The sequence below is a fragment of the Procambarus clarkii genome, chromosome 13 (genome assembly GCF_040958095.1).
Source record: "Procambarus clarkii isolate CNS0578487 chromosome 13, FALCON_Pclarkii_2.0, whole genome shotgun sequence".
Classification (NCBI taxonomy): domain Eukaryota; kingdom Metazoa; phylum Arthropoda; class Malacostraca; order Decapoda; family Cambaridae; genus Procambarus; species Procambarus clarkii.
Window position 1 is genome coordinate 46602604 of NC_091162.1, and position 24964 is coordinate 46627567.

Here is a 24964-nt window from a genome sequence, read left to right on the forward strand (position 1 = left end):
ATTGTCCTGGGGACCATTCAGGCTTGTTCGCATTTGTGTTCCTCACGTGTGCCCCAAAGAATGAGGTGATTTGGTAAAGTGCTATGCCCAAGATTACTATCCGAGTGCCGGCGGTGGGGTGGTTCAAATAGCCTCGGCTATCACCTCATTAGTCCGGTCGTGATGGTCAAGTGGATTAAGGCGTCTTGTACATACCAGTTGCGTGGCATCTGGGAGTATGGGTTCGAGTCACTTCTGGGGTGTGAGTTTTCAGTTGCATATTGTCCTGGGGACCATTCAAGCTTGTTCGCATTTATGTTCCTCACGTGTGCCCCAAAGAATGAGGTGATTTGGTAAAATGCTATGCCCAAGATTACTATCCGAGTGCCGGCGGTGGGGTGGTTCAAATAGCCTCGGCTATCACCTCATTAGTCCGGTCGTGATGGTCAAGTGGATTAAGGCGTCTTGTACATACCAGTTGCGTGGCATCTGGGAGTATGGGTTCGAGTCACTTCTGGGGTGTGAGTTTTCAGTTGCATATTGTCCTGGGGACCATTCAGGCTTGTTCGCATTTGTGTTCCTCACGTGTGCCCCAAAGAATGAGGTGATTTGGTAAAATGCTATGCCCAAGATTACTATCCGAGTGCCGGCGGTGGGGTGGTTCAAATAGCCTCGGCTATCACCTCATTAGTCCGGTCGTGATGGTCAAGTGGATTAAGGCGTCTTGTACATACCAGTTGCGTGGCATCTGGGAGTATGGGTTCGAGTCACTTCTGGGGTGTGAGTTTTCAGTTGCATATTGTCCTGGGGACCATTCAGGCTTGTTCGCATTTGTGTTCCTCACGTGTGCCCCAAAGAATGAGGTGATTTGGTAAAATGCTATGCCCAAGATTACTATCCGAGTGCCGGCGGTGGGGTGGTTCAAATAGCCTCGGCTATCACCTCATTAGTCCGGTCGTGATGGTCAAGTGGATTAAGGCGTCTTGTACATACCAGTTGCGTGGCATCTGGGAGTATGGGTTCGAGTCACTTCTGGGGTGTGAGTTTTCAGTTGCATATTGTCCTGGGGACCATTCAGGCTTGTTCGCATTTGTGTTCCTCACGTGTGCCCCAAAGAATGAGGTGATTTGGTAAAATGCTATGCCCAAGATTACTATCCGAGTGCCGGCGGTGGGGTGGTTCAAATAGCCTCGGCTATCACCTCATTAGTCCGGTTGTGATGGTCAAGTGGATTAAGGCGTCTTGTACATACCAGTTGCGTGGCATCTGGGAGTATGGGTTCGAGTCACTTCTGGGGTGTGAGTTTTCAGTTGCATATTGTCCTGGGGACCATTCAGGCTTGTTCGCATTTGTGTTCCTCACGTGTGCCCCAAAGAATGAGGTGATTTGGTAAAATGCTATGCCCAAGATTACTATCCGAGTGCCGGCGGTGGGGTGGTTCAAATAGCCTCGGCTATCACCTCATTAGTCCGGTCGTGATGGTCAAGTGGATTAAGGCGTCTTGTACATACCAGTTGCGTGGCATCTGGGAGTATGGGTTCGAGTCACTTCTGGGGTATGAGTTTTCAGTTGCATATTGTCCTGGGGACCATTCAGGCTTGTTCGCATTTGTGTTCCTCACGTGTGCCCCAAAGAATGAGGTGATTTGGTAAAATGCTATGCCCAAGATTACTATCCGAGTGCCGGCGGTGGGGTGGTTCAAATAGCCTCGGCTATCACCTCATTAGTCCGGTCGTGATGGTCAAGTGGATTAAGGCGTCTTGTACATACCAGTTGCGTGGCATCTGGGAGTATGGGTTCGAGTCACTTCTGGGGTGTGAGTTTTCAGTTGCATATTGTCCTGGGGACCATTCAGGCTTGTTCGCATTTGTGTTCCTCACGTGTGCCCCAAAGAATGAGGTGATTTGGTAAAGTGCTATGCCCAAGATTACTATCCGAGTGCCGGCGGTGGGGTGGTTCAAATAGCCTCGGCTATCACCTCATTAGTCCGGTCGTGATGGTCAAGTGGATTAAGGCGTCTTGTACATACCAGTTGCGTGGCATCTGGGAGTATGGGTTCGAGTCACTTCTGGGGTGTGAGTTTTCAGTTGCATATTGTCCTGGGGACCATTCAGGCTTGTTCGCATTTGTGTTCCTCACGTGTGCCCCAAAGAATGAGGTGATTTGGTAAAATGCTATGCCCAAGATTACTATCCGAGTGCCGGCGGTGGGGTGGTTCAAATAGCCTCGGCTATCACCTCATTAGTCCGGTCGTGATGGTCAAGTGGATTAAGGCGTCTTGTACATACCAGTTGCGTGGCATCTGGGAGTATGGGTTCGAGTCACTTCTGGGGTGTGAGTTTTCAGTTGCATATTGTCCTGGGGACCATTCAGGCTTGTTCGCATTTGTGTTCCTCACGTGTGCTCCAAAGAATGAGGTGATTTGGTAAAATGCTATGCCCAAGATTACTATCCGAGTGCCGGCGGTGGGGTGGTTCAAATAGCCTCGGCTATCACCTCATTAGTCCGGTCGTGATGGTCAAGTGGATTAAGGCGTCTTGTACATACCAGTTGCGTGGCATCTGGGAGTATGGGTTCGAGTCACTTCTGGGGTGTGAGTTTTCAGTTGCATATTGTCCTGGGGACCATTCAGGCTTGTTCGCATTTGTGTTCCTCACGTGTGCCCCAAAGAATGAGGTGATTTGGTAAAATGCTATGCCCAAGATTACTATCCGAGTGCCGGCGGTGGGGTGGTTCAAATAGCCTCGGCTATCACCTCATTAGTCCGGTCGTGATGGTCAAGTGGATTAAGGCGTCTTGTACATACCAGTTGCGTGGCATCTGGGAGTATGGGTTCGAGTCACTTCTGGGGTGTGAGTTTTCAGTTGCATATTGTCCTGGGGACCATTCAGGCTTGTTCGCATTTGTGTTCCTCACGTGTGCCCCAAAGAATGAGGTGATTTGGTAAAATGCTATGCCCAAGATTACTATCCGAGTGCCGGCGGTGGGGTGGTTCAAATAGCCTCGGCTATCACCTCATTAGTCCGGTCGTGATGGTCAAGTGGATTAAGGCGTCTTGTACATACCAGTTGCGTGGCATCTGGGAGTATGGGTTCGAGTCACTTCTGGGGTGTGAGTTTTCAGTTGCATATTGTCCTGGGGACCATTCAGGCTTGTTCGCATTTGTGTTCCTCACGTGTGCCCCAAAGAATGAGGTGATTTGGTAAAATGCTATGCCCAAGATTACTATCCGAGTGCCGGCGGTGGGGTGGTTCAAATAGCCTCGGCTATCACGTCATTAGTCCGGTCGTGATGGTCAAGTGGATTAAGGCGTCTTGTACATACCAGTTGCGTGGCATCTGGGAGTATGGGTTCGAGTCACTTCTGGGGTGTGAGTTTTCAGTTGCATATTGTCCTGGGGACCATTCAGGCTTGTTCGCATTTGTGTTCCTCACGTGTGCCCCAAAGAATGAGGTGATTTGGTAAAATGCTATGCCCAAGATTACTATCCGAGTGCCGGCGGTGGGGTGGTTCAAATAGCCTCGGCTATCACCTCATTAGTCCGGTCGTGATGGTCAAGTGGATTAAGGCGTCTTGTACATACCAGTTGCGTGGCATCTGGGAGTATGGGTTCGAGTCACTTCTGGGGTGTGAGTTTTCAGTTGCATATTGTCCTGGGGACCATTCAGGCTTGTTCGCATTTGTGTTCCTCACGTGTGCCCCAAAGAATGAGGTGATTTGGTAAAATGCTATGCCCAAGATTACTATCCGAGTGCCGGCGGTGGGGTGGTTCAAATAGCCTCGGCTATCACCTCATTAGTCCGGTCGTGATGGTCAAGTGGATTAAGGCGTCTTGTACATACCAGTTGCGTGGCATCTGGGAGTATGGGTTCGAGTCACTTCTGGGGTGTGAGTTTTCAGCTGCATATTGTCCTGGGGACCATTCAGGCTTGTTCGCATTTGTGTTCCTCACGTGTGCCCCAAAGAATGAGGTGATTTGGTAAAATGCTATGCCCAAGATTACTATCCGAGTGCCGGCGTTGGGGTGGTTCAAATAGCCTCGGCTATCACCTCATTAGTCCGGTCGTGATGGTCAAGTGGATTAAGGCGTCTTGTACATACCAGTTGCGTGGCATCTGGGAGTATGGGTTCGAGTCACTTCTGGGGTGTGAGTTTTCAGTTGCATATTGTCCTGGGGACCATTCAGGCTTGTTCGCATTTGTGTTCCTCACGTGTGCCCCAAAGAATGAGGTGATTTGGTAAAATGCTATGCCCAAGATTACTATCCGAGTGCCGGCGGTGGGGTGGTTCAAATAGCCTCGGCTATCACCTCATTAGTCCGGTCGTGATGGTCAAGTGGATTAAGGCGTCTTGTACATACCAGTTGCGTGGCATCTGGGAGTATGGGTTCGAGTCACTTCTGGGGTGTGAGTTTTCAGTTGCATATTGTCCTGGGGACCATTCAGGCTTGTTCGCATTTGTGTTCCTCACGTGTGCCCCAAAGAATGAGGTGATTTGGTAAAATGCTATGCCCAAGATTACTATCCGAGTGCCGGCGGTGGGGTGGTTCAAATAGCCTCGGCTATCACCTCATTAGTCCGGTCGTGATGGTCAAGTGGATTAAGGCGTCTTGTACATACCAGTTGCGTGGCATCTGGGAGTATGGGTTCGAGTCACTTCTGGGGTGTGAGTTTTCAGTTGCATATTGTCCTGGGGACCATTCAGGCTTGTTCGCATTTGTGTTCCTCACGTGTGCCCCAAAGAATGAGGTGATTTGGTAAAATGCTATGCCCAAGATTACTATCCGAGTGCCGGCGGTGGGGTGGTTCAAATAGCCTCGGCTATCACCTCATTAGTCCGGTCGTGATGGTCAAGTGGATTAAGGCGTCTTGTACATACCAGTTGCGTGGCATCTGGGAGTATGGGTTCGAGTCACTTCTGGGGTGTGAGTTTTCAGTTGCATATTGTCCTGGGGACCATTCAGGCTTGTTCGCATTTGTGTTCCTCACGTGTGCCCCAAAGAATGAGGTGATTTGGTAAAATGCTATGCCCAAGATTACTATCCGAGTGCCGGCGGTGGGGTGGTTCAAATAGCCTCGGCTATCACCTCATTAGTCCGGTCGTGATGGTCAAGTGGATTAAGGCGTCTTGTACATACCAGTTGCGTGGCATCTGGGAGTATGGGTTCGAGTCACTTCTGGGGTGTGAGTTTTCAGTTGCATATTGTCCTGGGGACCATTCAGGCTTGTTCGCATTTGTGTTCCTCACGTGTGCCCCAAAGAATGAGGTGATTTGGTAAAATGCTATGCCCAAGATTACTATCCGAGTGCCGGCGGTGGGGTGGTTCAAATAGCCTCGGCTATCACCTCATTAGTCCGGTCGTGATGGTCAAGTGGATTAAGGCGTCTTGTACATACCAGTTGCGTGGCATCTGGGAGTATGGGTTCGAGTCACTTCTGGGGTGTGAGTTTTCAGTTGCATATTGTCCTGGGGACCATTCAGGCTTGTTCGCATTTGTGTTCCTCACGTGTGCCCCAAAGAATGAGGTGATTTGGTAAAATGCTATGCCCAAGATTACTATCCGAGTGCCGGCGGTGGGGTGGTTCAAATAGCCTCGGCTATCACCTCATTAGTCCGGTTGTGATGGTCAAGTGGATTAAGGCGTCTTGTACATACCAGTTGCGTGGCATCTGGGAGTATGGGTTCGAGTCCCTTCTGGGGTGTGAGTTTTCAGTTGCATATTGTCCTGGGGACCATTCAGGCTTGTTCGCATTTGTGTTCCTCACGTGTGCCCCAAAGAATGAGGTGATTTGGTAAAATGCTATGCCCAAGATTACTATCCGAGTGCCGGCGGTGGGGTGGTTCAAATAGCCTCGGCTATCACCTCATTAGTCCGGTCGTGATGGTCAAGTGGATTAAGGCGTCTTGTACATACCAGTTGCGTGGCATCTGGGAGTATGGGTTCGAGTCACTTCTGGGGTATGAGTTTTCAGTTGCATATTGTCCTGGGGACCATTCAGGCTTGTTCGCATTTGTGTTCCTCACGTGTGCCCCAAAGAATGAGGTGATTTGGTAAAATGCTATGCCCAAGATTACTATCCGAGTGCCGGCGGTGGGGTGGTTCAAATAGCCTCGGCTATCACCTCATTAGTCCGGTCGTGATGGTCAAGTGGATTAAGGCGTCTTGTACATACCAGTTGCGTGGCATCTGGGAGTATGGGTTCGAGTCACTTCTGGGGTGTGAGTTTTCAGTTGCATATTGTCCTGGGGACCATTCAGGCTTGTTCGCATTTGTGTTCCTCACGTGTGCCCCAAAGAATGAGGTGATTTGGTAAAGTGCTATGCCCAAGATTACTATCCGAGTGCCGGCGGTGGGGTGGTTCAAATAGCCTCGGCTATCACCTCATTAGTCCGGTCGTGATGGTCAAGTGGATTAAGGCGTCTTGTACATACCAGTTGCGTGGCATCTGGGAGTATGGGTTCGAGTCACTTCTGGGGTGTGAGTTTTCAGTTGCATATTGTCCTGGGGACCATTCAGGCTTGTTCGCATTTGTGTTCCTCACGTGTGCCCCAAAGAATGAGGTGATTTGGTAAAATGCTATGCCCAAGATTACTATCCGAGTGCCGGCGGTGGGGTGGTTCAAATAGCCTCGGCTATCACCTCATTAGTCCGGTCGTGATGGTCAAGTGGATTAAGGCGTCTTGTACATACCAGTTGCGTGGCATCTGGGAGTATGGGTTCGAGTCACTTCTGGGGTGTGAGTTTTCAGTTGCATATTGTCCTGGGGACCATTCAGGCTTGTTCGCATTTGTGTTCCTCACGTGTGCCCCAAAGAATGAGGTGATTTGGTAAAATGCTATGCCCAAGATTACTATCCGAGTGCCGGCGGTGGGGTGGTTCAAATAGCCTCGGCTATCACCTCATTAGTCCGGTCGTGATGGTCAAGTGGATTAAGGCGTCTTGTACATACCAGTTGCGTGGCATCTGGGAGTATGGGTTCGAGTCACTTCTGGGGTGTGAGTTTTCAGTTGCATATTGTCCTGGGGACCATTCAGGCTTGTTCGCATTTGTGTTCCTCACGTGTGCCCCAAAGAATGAGGTGATTTGGTAAAATGCTATGCCCAAGATTACTATCCGAGTGCCGGCGGTGGGGTGGTTCAAATAGCCTCGGCTATCACCTCATTAGTCCGGTCGTGATGGTCAAGTGGATTAAGGCGTCTTGTACATACCAGTTGCGTGGCATCTGGGAGTATGGGTTCGAGTCACTTCTGGGGTGTGAGTTTTCAGTTGCATATTGTCCTGGGGACCATTCAGGCTTGTTCGCATTTGTGTTCCTCACGTGTGCCCCAAAGAATGAGGTGATTTGGTAAAATGCTATGCCCAAGATTACTATCCGAGTGCCGGCGGTGGGGTGGTTCAAATAGCCTCGGCTATCACCTCATTAGTCCGGTCGTGATGGTCAAGTGGATTAAGGCGTCTTGTACATACCAGTTGCGTGGCATCTGGGAGTATGGGTTCGAGTCACTTCTGGGGTGTGAGTTTTCAGTTGCATATTGTCCTGGGGACCATTCAGGCTTGTTCGCATTTGTGTTCCTCACGTGTGCCCCAAAGAATGAGGTGATTTGGTAAAATGCTATGCCCAAGATTACTATCCGAGTGCCGGCGGTGGGGTGGTTCAAATAGCCTCGGCTATCACCTCATTAGTCCGGTCGTGATGGTCAAGTGGATTAAGGCGTCTTGTACATACCAGTTGCGTGGCATCTGGGAGTATGGGTTCGAGTCACTTCTGGGGTGTGAGTTTTCAGTTGCATATTGTCCTGGGGACCATTCAGGCTTGTTCGCATTTGTGTTCCTCACGTGTGCCCCAAAGAATGAGGTGATTTGGTAAAATGCTATGCCCAAGATTACTATCCGAGTGCCGGCGTTGGGGTGGTTCAAATAGCCTCGGCTATCACCTCATTAGTCCGGTCGTGATGGTCAAGTGGATTAAGGCGTCTTGTACATACCAGTTGCGTGGCATCTGGGAGTATGGGTTCGAGTCACTTCTGGGGTGTGAGTTTTCAGTTGCATATTGTCCTGGGGACCATTCAGGCTTGTTCGCATTTGTGTTCCTCACGTGTGCCCCAAAGAATGAGGTGATTTGGTAAAATGCTATGCCCAAGATTACTATCCGAGTGCCGGCGGTGGGGTGGTTCAAATAGCCTCGGCTATCACCTCATTAGTCCGGTCGTGATGGTCAAGTGGATTAAGGCGTCTTGTACATACCAGTTGCGTGGCATCTGGGAGTATGGGTTCGAGTCACTTCTGGGGTGTGAGTTTTCAGTTGCATATTGTCCTGGGGACCATTCAGGCTTGTTCGCATTTGTGTTCCTCACGTGTGCCCCAAAGAATGAGGTGATTTGGTAAAATGCTATGCCCAAGATTACTATCCGAGTGCCGGCGGTGGGGTGGTTCAAATAGCCTCGGCTATCACCTCATTAGTCCGGTCGTGATGGTCAAGTGGATTAAGGCGTCTTGTACATACCAGTTGCGTGGCATCTGGGAGTATGGGTTCGAGTCACTTCTGGGGTGTGAGTTTTCAGTTGCATATTGTCCTGGGGACCATTCAGGCTTGTTCGCATTTGTGTTCCTCACGTGTGCCCCAAAGAATGAGGTGATTTGGTAAAATGCTATGCCCAAGATTACTATCCGAGTGCCGGCGGTGGGGTGGTTCAAATAGCCTCGGCTATCACCTCATTAGTCCGGTCGTGATGGTCAAGTGGATTAAGGCGTCTTGTACATACCAGTTGCGTGGCATCTGGGAGTATGGGTTCGAGTCACTTCTGGGGTGTGAGTTTTCAGTTGCATATTGTCCTGGGGACCATTCAGGCTTGTTCGCATTTGTGTTCCTCACGTGTGCCCCAAAGAATGAGGTGATTTGGTAAAATGCTATGCCCAAGATTACTATCCGAGTGCCGGCGGTGGGGTGGTTCAAATAGCCTCGGCTATCACCTCATTAGTCCGGTCGTGATGGTCAAGTGGATTAAGGCGTCTTGTACATACCAGTTGCGTGGCATCTGGGAGTATGGGTTCGAGTCACTTCTGGGGTGTGAGTTTTCAGTTGCATATTGTCCTGGGGACCATTCAGGCTTGTTCGCATTTGTGTTCCTCACGTGTGCCCCAAAGAATGAGGTGATTTGGTAAAATGCTATGCCCAAGATTACTATCCGAGTGCCGGCGGTGGGGTGGTTCAAATAGCCTCGGCTATCACCTCATTAGTCCGGTCGTGATGGTCAAGTGGATTAAGGCGTCTTGTACATACCAGTTGCGTGGCATCTGGGAGTATGGGTTCGAGTCACTTCTGGGGTGTGAGTTTTCAGTTGCATATTGTCCTGGGGACCATTCAGGCTTGTTCGCATTTGTGTTCCTCACGTGTGCCCCAAAGAATGAGGTGATTTGGTAAAATGCTATGCCCAAGATTACTATCCGAGTGCCGGCGGTGGGGTGGTTCAAATAGCCTCGGCTATCACCTCATTAGTCCGGTCGTGATGATCAAGTGGATTAAGGCGTCTTGTACATACCAGTTGCGTGGCATCTGGGAGTATGGGTTCGAGTCACTTCTGGGGTGTGAGTTTTCAGTTGCATATTGTCCTGGGGACCATTCAGGCTTGTTCGCATTTGTGTTCCTCACGTGTGCCCCAAAGAATGAGGTGATTTGGTAGAATGCTATGCCCAAGATTACTATCCGAGTGCCGGCGGTGGGGTGGTTCAAATAGCCTCGGCTATCACCTCATTAGTCTGGTCGTGATGGTCAAGTGGATTAAGGCGTCTTGTACATACCAGTTGCGTGGCATCTGGGAGTATGGGTTCGAGTCACTTCTGGGGTGTGAGTTTTCAGTTGCATATTGTCCTGGGGACCATTCAGGCTTGTTCGCATTTGTGTTCCTCACGTGTGCCCCAAAGAATGAGGTGATTTGGTAAAATGCTATGCCCAAGATTACTATCCGAGTGCCGGCGGTGGGGTGGTTCAAATAGCCTCGGCTATCACCTCATTAGTCCGGTCGTGATGGTCAAGTGGATTAAGGCGTCTTGTACATACCAGTTGCGTGGCATCTGGGAGTATGGGTTCGAGTCACTTCTGGGGTGTGAGTTTTCAGTTGCATATTGTCCTGGGGACCATTCAGGCTTGTTCGCATTTGTGTTCCTCACGTGTGCCCCAAAGAATGAGGTGATTTGGTAAAATGCTATGCCCAAGATTACTATCCGAGTGCCGGCGGTGGGGTGGTTCAAATAGCCTCGGCTATCACCTCATTAGTCCGGTCGTGATGGTCAAGTGGATTAAGGCGTCTTGTACATACCAGTTGCGTGGCATCTGGGAGTATGGGTTCGAGTCACTTCTGGGGTGTGAGTTTTCAGTTGCATATTGTCCTGGGGACCATTCAGGCTTGTTCGCATTTGTGTTCCTCACGTGTGCCCCAAAGAATGAGGTGATTTGGTAAAATGCTATGCCCAAGATTACTATCCGAGTGCCGGCGTTGGGGTGGTTCAAATAGCCTCGGCTATCACCTCATTAGTCCGGTCGTGATGGTCAAGTGGATTAAGGCGTCTTGTACATACCAGTTGCGTGGCATCTGGGAGTATGCGTTCGAGTCACTTCTGGGGTGTGAGTTTTCAGTTGCATATTGTCCTGGGGACCATTCAGGCTTGTTCGCATTTGTGTTCCTCACGTGTGCCCCAAAGAATGAGGTGATTTGGTAAAATGCTATGCCCAAGATTACTATCCGAGTGCCGGCGGTGGGGTGGTTCAAATAGCCTCGGCTATCACCTCATTAGTCCGGTCGTGATGGTCAAGTGGATTAAGGCGTCTTGTACATACCAGTTGCGTGGCATCTGGGAGTATGGGTTCGAGTCACTTCTGGGGTGTGAGTTTTCAGTTGCATATTGTCCTGGGGACCATTCAGGCTTGTTCGCATTTGTGTTCCTCACGTGTGCCCCAAAGAATGAGGTGATTTGGTAAAATGCTATGCCCAAGATTACTATCCGAGTGCCGGCGGTGGGGTGGTTCAAATAGCCTAGGCTATCACCTCATTAGTCCGGTCGTGATGGTCAAGTGGATTAAGGCGTCTTGTACATACCAGTTGCGTGGCATCTGGGAGTATGGGTTCGAGTCACTTCTGGGGTGTGAGTTTTCAGTTGCATATTGTCCTGGGGACCATTCAGGCTTGTTCGCATTTGTGTTCCTCACGTGTGCCCCAAAGAATGAGGTGATTTGGTAAAATGCTATGCCCAAGATTACTATCCGAGTGCCGGCGGTGGGGTGGTTCAAATAGCCTCGGCTATCACCTCATTAGTCCGGTCGTGATGGTCAAGTGGATTAAGGCGTCATGTACATACCAGTTGCGTGGCATCTGGGAGTATGGGTTCGAGTCACTTCTGGGGTGTGAGTTTTCAGTTATATATATATATATATATATATATATATATATATATATATATATATATATATATATATATATACTGTATATATATGTCGTACCTAGTAGCCAGAACGCACTTCTCAGCCTACTATGCAAGGCCCGATTTGCCTAATAAGCCAAGTTTTCCTGAATTAATATATTTTCTCAAATTTTTTTCTTATGAAATGATAAAGCTGCCCATTTCATTATGTATGAGGTCAATTTTTTTATTGGAGTTAAAATTAACGTAGATATATGACCGAACCTAACCTAACCTAACTTATCTTTATAGGTTAGGTTAGGTTAGGTATCCGAAAAAGTTAGGTTAGTCCTTCAATTGCGCATCGCATCATATGATGCTTTGACCGACTTGCAGTAAATTGCGCATCGCATCATGTGATGCTTTGGTGTACTACGCAAGACTTAAACGGCCCGCGGATACACGGGGTACACCACACCTTCATCAGGGCTCTTGTAAACAGACGCCATTTAATCTTCTGGCAACACTGTGGTGCAAACCGTTTTATGTTATCTTGAAAAATAACGTAATTAGAGTCAAATTTCCCGCTGAAACTTGGCCTAGTTGCAGCACCTTTCACATGTATCAGGATAATAAATTATGAATACCCTACAACAACTCTCATAGTTCCGGTCAGACCCCCCCCTTAAAGTGATCAATGGTGTCGCTACCGTACTAAAATTCTTCACAAACCTACGGTAGTAGGAGGCAAGTGTGAGGAGATGGTTCACCAGCTCACTTACAATAGTGCTCTTATGCCTGTGGGAGCCAGTACACTTGTTAAGTGCACTTGTTAAGTGGGCGGACATAAGTTTGGTAACCAACAACCGAAACATCTAGTGTTTGGGCTCATGTGAGAGCCCCAGTCACCAGCAGTCCATAAATGTTACCCTGGCCGGGGTGGCATATCTGTGGACAGTGCTAGAGCTGATAGCATCATCTCATTGTATGGCTTTGAGGCGAGACTCGAGTTTGCGCGGGAACAGCTAGGCCCAGGCGTGGGTGAGCTGTGGGCCTCCCACGCTCGCTGGCTACTTGAGTCGTTGTCATGGAAACAGCCGCCATCTTAGTAAACATCTTGAGCCGCCATGTTGGTCGGCCATCTTGGAGTTGCCCTAGGGGCTATGCTTCACCGTCGCTGATTGGATGAGAGGGTAGGCCGCAGTATGCCTTCCTCTCATTGGTTTTTTCGAAAAGGACGCGGGGATAGCCGGTGTAAGCATCATTCTGAACCCTGCTGCCACCTTGTCAAGATGCTTCCTGTACTCAATTCGGCCAAATTGAAGTATAGGGCGTCGTGGTGGCTGGACTACTCAACTGCTGATGCTTCCTGCTTCACCAACGACAGCGGTCGTCACAGAATCCGGCCGAAGTCGTCGCTTGGAGGGGTTTAAGACATTGTGTACAGTGGGTAGAGGTACAGTGATCTGGGATCGAGGGGAATGTGCATACGAGCAGTAACGGACTCGTACATCCCATACCAGTGTTGATTAGACTTGCTAGTGCTCTGTAGCAGTCGATGGGAACGGGGAAATTTTTGTCAGTGTTAAGGCAAATTTCCCATGTTTGTGTGAGACGCTATCATTGTGCGCGTCACCTGGGTACGAACGCTACACTTCACCGGTGGGTCGAGGGTGCGAGCCAAGCCGTGTTGTGAGTGGGTGGGGTTCGAGTGCGCGCCATTTGTACGAAAAAAATACCACGTAAGGTACTATCGCTGTCCTGAGCGAGTCAGCCACCTGAAGCAGGGTGCCTGATGTATGGGAATTTTGTGTAGCCGGCAGTATGAATGAGTAAGTACTTATGTGTGTATTTCTGATGATCAGTTAGTCTCTAAAAGCTTGAATTCGAGGTCAAGTGTTCCGTCACATTGTTACGCAGCACCTGCTCAGGTGGAGTGAATTGTGGGCGAGGAGATAATCACCTTTGTTGCCATCTTGTCAGTCCAGAGAGACTTACGTCTGGTGTACACAGACGTACAGTGTGTTTGTGTGTGTGGGAACACACGGGAACAGAGTATACATAGATTAGCCAAGGACTGAGAGGATGTCCATGTAATAATTATATTATTTCATTGTGGTAGTCATTTTTGATCGTCCGTGGGACGGAGTGATATCATTTCCATGTGTGGTCTTGCAGGTGTGGAATTCCAACACTGAGCGCTCAGGTATGTGTAACGCCAGTGATTCCTGGCAATGATTATTGTGGAGGGTACCACAGTGTGGTCTTTATTTCTTGTATTGTTCCTAGGGCCGTGACAAGTTTGATTTATATATATATATATATATATATATATATATATATATATATATATATATATATATATATATATATATATATATATATATATATATATATATATATATATATATATATATATATGCGAACAAGCCTGAATGGTCCCCAGGACAATATGCAACTGAAAACTCACACCCCAGAAGTGACTCGAACCCATACTCCCAGAAGCAACGCAACTGGTATGTACAAGACGCCTTAATCCACTTGACCATCACGACCGGACATAATGAGGTGATAGCCGAGGCTATTTGAACCACCCCACCGCCGGCACTCAGATAGTAATCTTGGGCATAGCATTTTACCAAATCACCTCATTCTTTGGGGCACACGTGAGGAACACAAATGCATTCGCATTTGTGTTCCTCACGTGTGCCCCAAAGAATGAGGTGATTTGGTAAAATGCTATGCCCAAGATTATTATCCGAGTGCCGGCGGTGGGGTGGTTCAAATAGCCTCGGCTATCACCTCATTATGTCCGGTCGTGATGGTCAAGTGGATTAAGGAGTCTTGTACATACCAGTTGCGTTGCTTCTGGGAGTATGGGTTCGAGTCACTTCTGGGGTGTGAGTTTTCAGTTGCATATTGTCCTGGGGACCATTCAGGCTTGTTCGCATTTGTGTTCCTCACGTGTGCCCCAAAGAATGAGGTGATTTGGTAAAATGCTATGCCCAAGATTACTATCCGAGTGCCGGCGGTGGGGTGGTTCAAATAGCCTCGGCTATCACCTCATTATGTCCGGTCGTGATGGTCAAGTGGATTAAGGCGTCTTGTACATACCAGTTGCGTTGCTTCTGGGAGTATGGGTTCGAGTCACTTCTGGGGTGTGAGTTTTCAGTTGCATATTGTCCTGGGGACCATTCAGGCTTGTTCGCATTTGTGTTCCTCACGTGTGCCCCAAAGAATGAGGTGATTTGGTAAAATGCTATGCCCAAGATTACTATCCGAGTGCCGGCGGTGGGGTGGTTCAAATAGCCTCGGCTAACACCTCATTATGTCCGGTCGTGTTGGTCAAGTGGATTAAGGCGTCTTGTACATACCAGTTGCGTTGCTTCTGGGAGTATGGGTTCGAGTCACTTCTGGGGTGTGAGTTTTCAGTTGCATATTGTCCTGGGGACCATTCAGGCTTGTTCGCATTTGTGTTCCTCACGTGTGCCCCAAAGAATGAGGTGATTTGGTAAAATGCTATGCCCAAGATTACTATCCGAGTGCCGGCGGTGGGGTGGTTCAAATAGCCTCGGCTATCACCTCATTATGTCCGGTCGTGATGGTCAAGTGGATTAAGGCGTCTTGTACATACCAGTTGCGTTGCTTCTGGGAGTATGGGTTCGAGTCACTTCTGGGGTGTGAGTTTTCAGTTGCATATTGTCCTGGGGACCATTCAGGCTTGTTCGCATTTGTGTTCCTCACGTGTGCCCCAAAGAATGAGGTGATTTGGTAAAATGCTATGCCCAAGATTACTATCCGAGTGCCGGCGGTGGGGTGGTTCAAATAGCCTCGGCTATCACTCATTATGTCCGGTCGTGATGGTCAAGTGGATTAAGGCGTCTTGTACATACCAGTTGCGTTGCTTCTGGGAGTATGGGTTCGAGTCACTTCTGGGGTGTGAGTTTTCAGTTGCATATTGTCCTGGGGACCATTCAAGCTTGTTCGCATTTGTGTTCCTCACGTGTGCCCCAAAGAATGAGGTGATTTGGTAAAATGCTATGCCCAAGATTACTATCCGAGTGCCGGCGGTGGGGTGGTTCAAATAGCCTCGGCTATCACCTCATTATGTCCGGTCGTGATGGTCAAGTGGATTAAGGCGTCTTGTACATACCAGTTGCGTTGCTTCTGGGAGTATGGGTTCGAGTCACTTCTGGGGTGTGAGTTTTCAGTTGCATATTGTCCTGGGGACCATTCATGCTTGTTCGCATTTGTGTTCCTCACGTGTGCCCCAAAGAATGAGGTGATTTGGTAAAATGCTATGCCCAAGATTACTATCCGAGTGCCGGCGGTGGGGTGGTTCAAATAGCCTCCGCTATCACCTCATTATGTCCGGTCGTGATGGTCAAGTGGATTAAGGCGTCTTGTACATACCAGTTGCGTTGCTTCTGGGAGTATGGGTTCGAGTCACTTCTGGGGTGTGAGTTTTCAGTTGCATATTGTCCTGGGGACCATTCAGGCTTGTTCGCATTTGTGTTCCTCACGTGTGCCCCAAAGAATGAGGTGATTTGGTAAAATGCTATGCCCAAGATTACTATCCGAGTGCCGGCGGTGGGGTGGTTCAAATAGCCTCGGCTATCACCTCATTATGTCCGGTCGTGATGGTCAAGTGGATTAAGGCGTCTTGTACATACCAGTTGCGTTGCTCCTGGGAGTATGGGTTCAAGTCACTTCTGGGGTGTGAATTTTCAGTTGCATATATATATATATATATATATATATATATATATATATATATATATATATATATATATATATATATATATATATATATATACATATATATATATATATATATATATATATATATATATATATATATATATATATATATATGTATTAACGTAATTTTGGTAGAATTTGGTGGGTGACGAGGCTGGCTGGAGAGACCGGCACCGCTCTGTCGAGTAACGTAACTCTTGAGAGTGTTTATCGGCATGCGTGATCGATAAATCACTCACCCATGTGATTTAGGAGTGCAAGATCTCCTTAGTGTTCCCAATAACGTTTGATAGCTGTAGGCTACATGTGTCAGCAGTAATTATATATATATATATATATATATATATATATATATATATATATATATATATATATATATATATATATATATATATATATATATATAATCGTAGTGTCACGGTGCCCAGTGTTATTGTGTTATTTACTGTGTGGTGATTGAAATAATTTGACCTATGTTCTAGGGGTTATTGAGAGTACTGGGGTCATTTGCAACAGTAAGTAAGTAAGTAAGTAAGTGTGTGCAGTATTCTAATATTTGGAAATTAGAGTACTTGCCGTGTGTGTGTTATTGCAAAGGGGTTGTTATTTGATGGTGATTGTTGCTAGTGTTGAGCATCACCGTATGTGATTGCAGTTCAGTAAGTCATTGTGGGGCAGTGTTCTAGAGGGTTCATGTCCTGTATGTTATTTTACTAGGTTCTGCAGTATTGTCATTGCAACCGGATTGTAACGTAAATCACTGTGATTTGTTAGTGTGATTTGTCATTGTCGTGGGTGAACTCGGCTGTAGACGAGTACTTGGGTACACATATATTCTCCTGGTTATCTGGTAAGACATCGAAGTCCAGTATTCAGTGAGGTGATTGCGAGGCAATTAATATTACGTAACCAAGGGAACGCCCATTGCTTTAAGAGAATTTGTTCTTTGACAACTTGAGTAACGTAGAATACGTTTGGGTTAATTTACTTTCCTGCAAGCAGCTACGGTAGTCTCAAGGAGCCTAGCCATCAGCCAGATAAGAATTAGAGTATTGTCTGTCGTAATTAACGGTCAGTGGGGCGGGTAATTGACGTGTTTCAGGAAGTCAAAGTAATCAACCTCGATCCTTGTTTGATCGACTCACACGAAGCCTACATTGTTCCATTAACGTAACGTTATTTATCTGCCCGGAAGTACCGGCACTTGATTGACTCGTGGGAAGAGTAACGTCATTTTAGAATAACGTAAACGTGGGGCTAATTACTGTTATTAGCCACCTGAATTGGTCTGAGTATGGAAGGCTCGGACGGAATTCGTACCTTTATGTAAATTGCTGAGCCAGTGTGAAAGGTTGCGTATTTTAATTGTTTTATTATTGATCTTGAGGATAGTAATTAATTACTCTAAAGGTAATCACGAGTGATTACAGTTCTCTTAGCACTTTGGACATTGTAAATCAGAGTTTACCATCGCTGAGTGATTAGTAACTGATTAACGTAAATTAACGTAACTAGTAAAGAGATTAATCAGCTGTCTGGTAGTACAGGGATTAATGGGATTTTCTCAATTAATGCTCGACAGGTTGAGTGTTGTGTAATTTCCGCGTTACTAGTGACAGTTGTAAGTGTTATTAATTTAACGTAAATGTTACCTTGTTATTAACGTAAATGTTATTGTGTTATTAACGTAAATCAATTGTTATTGATTGTTGATCGTCCGTGGGACGGAGTGTTAACGTACGGATTAATTTGAGGAAAGGTGCTGGAGTTGCCAGTGAACCCATTAGTTATTGTTATCATTGAAAGACTACTGATTTGATTACATTGCAACCGCTATTGCAGGTGTAGACTGCACTGAGGCGTAGAACAGTTAGGAGGTTACTGGAGACGTGTTTCAGACCCTACTGTGTCATTTGTTGTAATTGTGATTATAGATCTGTTAGTTCTTGCTTGCTTGTTGATTCCTCTGTGGTCACGCTTATGTTCGAGTTAGTTCATTATGCAGTCCGAGGGGCTGGTGTCTGTCTCCCATTTTCCCTCCTTCGTCTTCTGTCAACCTCCTCCCTTCTGCTCTCTCTCTCTCTTGTTCACTCTCCTCCCTTCCCTCCCATCCTTTCATTCTCTCCATCTCACGTTCTTTCACCCTTCCACTTGTTCTCTCTCGGGCAAACATATTAAAGTAACCTTGAATCAATGCTAAAACAACGTTGAAACAACATTTTTGGTGTTGAATCAACTTTTTTGTGTAGAATCAACGTTTTTGGTGACGAATCAACTTTTTTGTGTAGAATCAACGTGTTTGATATTGAATCAACGTTTTTGGTATTAAATCAACGTTTTTGGTGTTGAATCAACGTTTTTGGTGCTGAATCAACGTTTTTGGTGTTGAATCAACGTTTCTGGTGCTGAATCAACGTTTCTGGTGCTGAATCAACGTTTTTGGTGTTGAATCAACGTTTCTGGTGCTGAATCAACGTTTTTGGTGCTGAATCAACGTTTTTGGTGTTGAATCAACGTTTTTGGTGCTGAATCAACGTGTTTGGTGTTGAATCACGTTTTTGGTGTTGAATCAACGTTTTTGGTGTTGAATCAACGTTTCTTGTGTTGAATCAACGTTTCTTGTGTTGAATCAACGTTTTTAATGTTGAATCAACGTATTTAATGTTGAATCAACCTTTTTTGGTATTGAATCAACTTTTTGGTCTTGAATCAACATTCTTTGGAGTCGAATCAAAGTTATTAGTGTTGAATCAACCTCTATTGGAGTTCAATAAACGTTTTTAGTTGTGGGGGTTTTCTTTTTTGCTTTCACGACTGCAATGCGTACGTCGCCAATGTACATGTGGCAGACGCTTCACGAAGCTGTCGGAATTAGCAGAATAGAAAATACGAGAGCAACCGTACAGGGCCTGGGAGCAAGGTCGAGTTAGAGTCCTTGAGGGTCTCTTCTCAGACTAGCCTCACCTGGTCCTGCTCCACGTTGATCGTTGGAATCTCCTCAATGATTTAACACTTTAAGGGACTCCTAGGGTCCTCATCACATTTATAGTTTAGTGAATAATAGGCAACTCGGTGTTGAAGACACTTAGAGCTGAAGGCTTGAGTAATGTTGGCAGTATTCAGAAGTGGTTCAACGGAAACACCGCATGAAGCTTAACAGTAGTTTATTTACTAACTTAACCACTAATACAAAGGGGTGCTTGATTTACTTTAGATTGGCGTCAGCAAAGCTATGGTTATATTAGCGAGACTCTTGACGTCTGGCTAATCGATTCGGATCCACTCGTAGCGAAACACCTAACTTAACACAGTTGACAGCCAATCATTAACACGGCAACCTAACTGCCGGTATGCAAAGGGATCACAAGAGTTCAACCGGATACTCGGGTAATGATGATATGCAATAAGTCACAAATACACTGTCAATGGGACAGGCAATAACATACACAATAATAATCACACACAATACTAAATGTGTGGTGTATGTGAAGCTCACATTCAACAGACGAGTGAAATGCCGTGATACCACACAGATAAACACGCATATACCGTCGATTCACCTATGACCTGTGACAGGTATGAGAAGGTGAGAACTGTGGTTGATCCCTCAGATCAACACAGACACAATAAAACAATGACAAGATATTGTACTTACAGAAAAGGTACCTTTCCTTACTCACTCACTCAGGCACATTTATACAAGCACTCGTAGGTGGCCTGACAGCTGGTTTCGCTCGTAGACATGGAGGGTACTTGCAGTAGGGCGCGGGCTGTATGCTTAACAGACAGACACACGCACACACACTGGCGCTGGCGATGAGTAAGGTGGTGACGTCACGTAGTAGTGAGGGCGGCGGGCGCCTCGAGGTATTTAGGTACTGAGGTACACGCTCTGGACGAGTGGCGGCTGGCGGCGGCTGTGGTACCATGCAGGTACACTTGTGGTAAAGTCACACACAGGTTACTTAGGCGGCGGCACTGCCTTAGTTCACTCTAAGTCATTCACAACGATCTTTGTCACCAGGGGTTACCTGATACCAGTCTGTTTTGCTCTGGAGATTTGTCACTTTAGGCTTCTGAACAATATATTCACACTCGTGATTCTGGGCGAGTGTGTAGTATATCAGTAGATTATTTGGTGACAGATAGAGCCACCTATGTAGGGTAATCAGATAAGAAAATCAGAAGCGGGGAGCCACATAGTGCCACTCCATATTAGGTCACCCAAGGTGTGAGTGGTAGCAGTCGAAAAAACAGTGAAGATAGGTATCTATTATGTGCCACTATGATCATGTTCATTTACAGTAAAGTAGCCGCCTATGAAGGGTAATCAGATAAGAAAATCAGAGGCGGGGTGCCACTTAGAGCCACCCCATATTAGGTCGCCCAAGGTGTGGGGCAGCAACAATCGTAAAATAGTGAAGATAGGTATCTATTATGTGTCGCTATGTTCATGCTCATGTTCATTTATACAGAAAAGTATGACAGTATATTTGTATAATAAACACTCAGGTGAGCGGTAGTTACCCCCCCCCCCCACCTCCCCCTATGGGACAGGTGTAAAAACAGGATCCTCGCAGTAGGGGCGGTCCCCCCTCACCAGCCCTCCTCATACTTGATGACCTTGAGTGTACCGTAAGAGGGACCAGCCTCCCTTAGTTGTTTTTAAGTTGGATATATTTTAAGCCTCTATACTTAAAGAAGGAGAAAAAGAAATAATCCTGATGATTTATAGATTATATTATCAAAGTACATAGGGTTAAACATAGTCGTATTGTAGGTCATCTCCCCCCACATAATATTTATTAACAAGACCTCTCCTTCTCGCCCACAAGTCCGTTGTGGGGTCTTCCTCCCCCTCCTCCTCCTCCTCCTGGGACGAAGATGATGACTCATCATCTCCCAGAGAGTGAATGGGATGTAGTGCGCCTCCCTCAGGTGACTGACTGCTGACGTCATAGGGTTCACTCTCGCTGGTGGGGTGTTGTCCTTCCTCTCCTTGTGGTTCAATGACGTCACCACCTTCACTCTCGGTGGACATTCCTTGGGCTGAGGTGTTGGGGTGGGGCTCGGATGGTATGTCTGGGTGACCATACGCTAGGCTAGTGTATTTATTTAGGTAAAAGCGCTTATCATCAAATGCACTTAAACCCCTCTTAGTATTGAATGTGGTTGCCATCTGCCCCCCTATGTTTCTTATTTGTGAGTAATTAAAAGTATTTACTACACCATTACTGTGAAGGGTCTCTTTAAAGTGGTTATGTGTTAAAGATCTTTGCACAGCTCGGGGAATACCCTTAGCGGTGATGGAATTTTTATTGTCAAGCAAAAGCACACTATACATTTTGGGCTTGAGTGCCACAACTTCAAGGATGTGTTTATCTGACACCTCTGACTTTAACAGCCCTAAAACACCCTTTTTAGAAGGATCATACAAGGGGTGAGTTTCAGGAAAATTACTCGTATCCATCCACAAACTAAGGGGTTCTTTCCCCATCTCATTAAAGACATCTTCAGCTAGTAAGGTGAAAATGAAACTGTCTGTATCACTATACACCAGTTGTACCCTATCTGAATAGTGGTTCTTAAGTACCCTGTACCAAAAATGGTACAAGCTGTATTTTGCTAGCTCAAGAATCTGGAACCCAATGTAATTAGGATGAGTAATTTTAATGAATGGTCTGGAACTGACAGACAATAATTTATTGTCGCCTAAATGCACCATTCGTTTAAAGCGGGGATTCTTCACCTCTCGTAAAAAGGCCCTAGCTGAAGTCACTAGTTTGGTGTCAATGGCATAACGAGCTGGATTCAGTAGCGTTTTACCAAAAACACTGTTCGTCAGTAATTTGAAGAGTGTTTTCCTATCATTACTGCTGGAGGCATTTCTATTGTTAACGTTGGTGTTAACAAATTCTGCCATAAAATCTGACTGGTGGAACTCGTAAATTGCATGTATTGTTTCCACTTCAAGTCCTATCTCAATAAATAGTTGTAAAAGGTGAAGAGATATGAAATAATGTTTTTTGGGGAGATGATCTCCAACCAGTTTGATGTTTTTTGGGGGGAGGTGTGTGATGTTATTTGTTTCCAGAAGTCCCCTACTAAATGGTGAGATATCCTCCATACTTATTCCCCTATGGTGTAAACAAAGGGGCAGATCGTCTGTTAGTCTAGCTATTTCGGGTCTTAAAAGTTTGGTGTCAATTAAGAGCCAGTACCCTTTGTTAGAAGAGAAAGGCTGTTCTGTCATTATCTTCCCCCCGCTAATGAAGGAGTTCATCTCATCAGATGATAGTCTCCTTAGTCCCCCATGGGGCAATTTCCTAGTCATACAACTCCCATAGAGGCTGTTAAAGTCGAGATAAAGTAAGAATGAAGACCTATCCTCCTGGGGGTTAAAAGATGGGTTGACATAGCGGTTGTTAGCTCTGACATAACTCCTAACTGCAGTTGTAAAACCCCCTCGTATGTTTTGTGATAAGAGATTGTGCAACGTCACATCTGCACTTAACTCCAACGATATTCTACTACTTTTCAGGAAGCAGTCGTAGGAGTACCCTGGGAGGCTGCAATAGTGTGTCAATTCTAAAGAATATATATCATTTAGAATTGCCCTGTGGTGTGTAAAAATGTCAGCCAGTAATCCTACATCACACCTCAAATAAATGAGGAGGTAGTCTTTTAATGTCCTACACCCTGTAGCCTCCCATACTAATTTAGAATGTCTATATTCGTCCAAAGTTATACCTGATTTGTTTAGGGAGCTGTAGAACATTTCAATAGGAGGGAGTGTTGTGTCATTAAAGCAGCTGATTTTTGTGGTATATTCATAAGGGAAAAACTGCTTACCCTTTAAGAGTAGGTGGTGACTCTTTTTGGGCAAACCCTCTATCATTGAGTGAGTGAATGTTAAGGGGCTGGCTGAATCAATGTGGGTCTTTGCTAGGGATGAAAGACTACCTGTAATAAAAGCCAGTGAATCAAGAAATTTAAGCTTCCCTATTTCCACCTTAAGATATTTCGTCCCCTGTCTCATGAGGATATTGCTCTTAATATTTGAATCCATGGTAAACTCCCTCAAAATTAAGCCCATGTCATAAGACATATTATGGGCAATTAGAACTAAACTCTCCAGAGCATTCTTGTGGCGGAGGTTGCAGTAATTACATAGAGCTCCAATATAATTGAGCTTTTCCCTAAGGTGATCATGATGTTGAACCTTGAAATTGGAGGGGGTAAATACCTGCTCACAAAACTGGCAGTGAGTCTGTCTCCTAAAATGGATCATATCCTCAAGAGACATGTCTATTTCATAATGGTGGAGGGTAGATCTGATAATTTCCCATTTGGTGGCAACTCGCTGCATGAAATGAGTAACACTGTCCCCCCCAAAATAAGTAAATTTATCAACGACAGTGTGGTTCCTATCAACAATTATATAGCTGTATGCTATAGGTCTATGTATGGCTGTAACAGAACCTAGACAATCCTCAGTGCTTAGGACACACTCGAAATCAAAATAGCCCACATGGGAAGGGGCATAACCTTTCCCCGTATTTTTAAAATGGAGTGTGTCCCCAGGCTGAGGGTAAATAATTTTCTGAGTGATGTCGCAGGAAGATGAGTGATTTGTTAGCTCAGACGAATTTTGATATTCTGAGAGACAGTTTCTACAGAAGACTGTCTTTCGTTTGTGGCTGCGAGTAAAGTTCCGAAGGAACTTATCGAACTCTTTTATCAAGGTCACATGAGATTCCCCCAATAACAATAAAGGAACTATGATCGAGTACTGTCTGCTACCACGACGACAAAGAGAGACGTGATAGACGCCATCTGTATGTTTGTGTATTGAATACAAAAAAATGGATAGTTTATTTCTATTCTCCAATTTAGAGATATCCTCCCAAGACAGAGGGAAGGATAAATTGTCGTATTTGACCATTTTCCTAACCCTAGAGTGAGACTCTACAAGTCTCCCTATACGTCTCCACTTCCACCCTTGTTGTGACGCCAGAAAAGCAGCAATGCACTGAATAATACATGTTTTATTGTTACCAGCCGGGTTTGGGTTGAAGACCTCATGCCGTCCCCTTAGAAATGGGGGATAAGGGACATAATCCCCCAAAACTGACCTTACACTTGCATTACAGATGACGATTTTGAGGAAATCGACATTATATAATATGAAACCACTCCCCTCTGTTTCTGAAAGGAGATCTTCCAGTCGTGTAATCATATAAGCCACCCAGCTATCAATAAGATTACCCACATCCTCAAGAGTTACCAGTCTAGCGGGTGTTGTTATGAAGTGTTCTCTAAAGTCATCATCTTCCGTGAGTCGTTGTTTCAAAAGTGTTACCTTTACCTCGAGGAGGATTTTTAATGATGAAGTAAAATTGCCATGTCCCCCAAGAGAATTCATGTAATTCTCTATTTCAGATATGTAATAGTCCCTAAAGTTGCTTAGGAGTCCTATAGGGTCTGTGGCGAAGGCTGAGGGGATGGAATATTCCAGCCTAGTAAAGAGATTCCCCAGAGCCCCCACCCTATTAATTAAGTGTGGAGTGTCTATAGCATCCTCCTCATCTGGGGAATTTTCATCACTATTTAGGGCATTAAGTCTATTGATGACAGGGGGTCTAAGACCACTAGGGCCCGGCTGAGAGATGTCACCCCTATCACCATCATCACCATCATCATCATCACTCATCGCTTCCTCTCCCCCCTCCCCTCCACCTAAGGGGTTATTGTCACGCTGTGCTTTGTCATGTTCCTCCCCTACCTGCCTCTGAATCGCTCCTGGAATGGAATAATAATAAATAATAA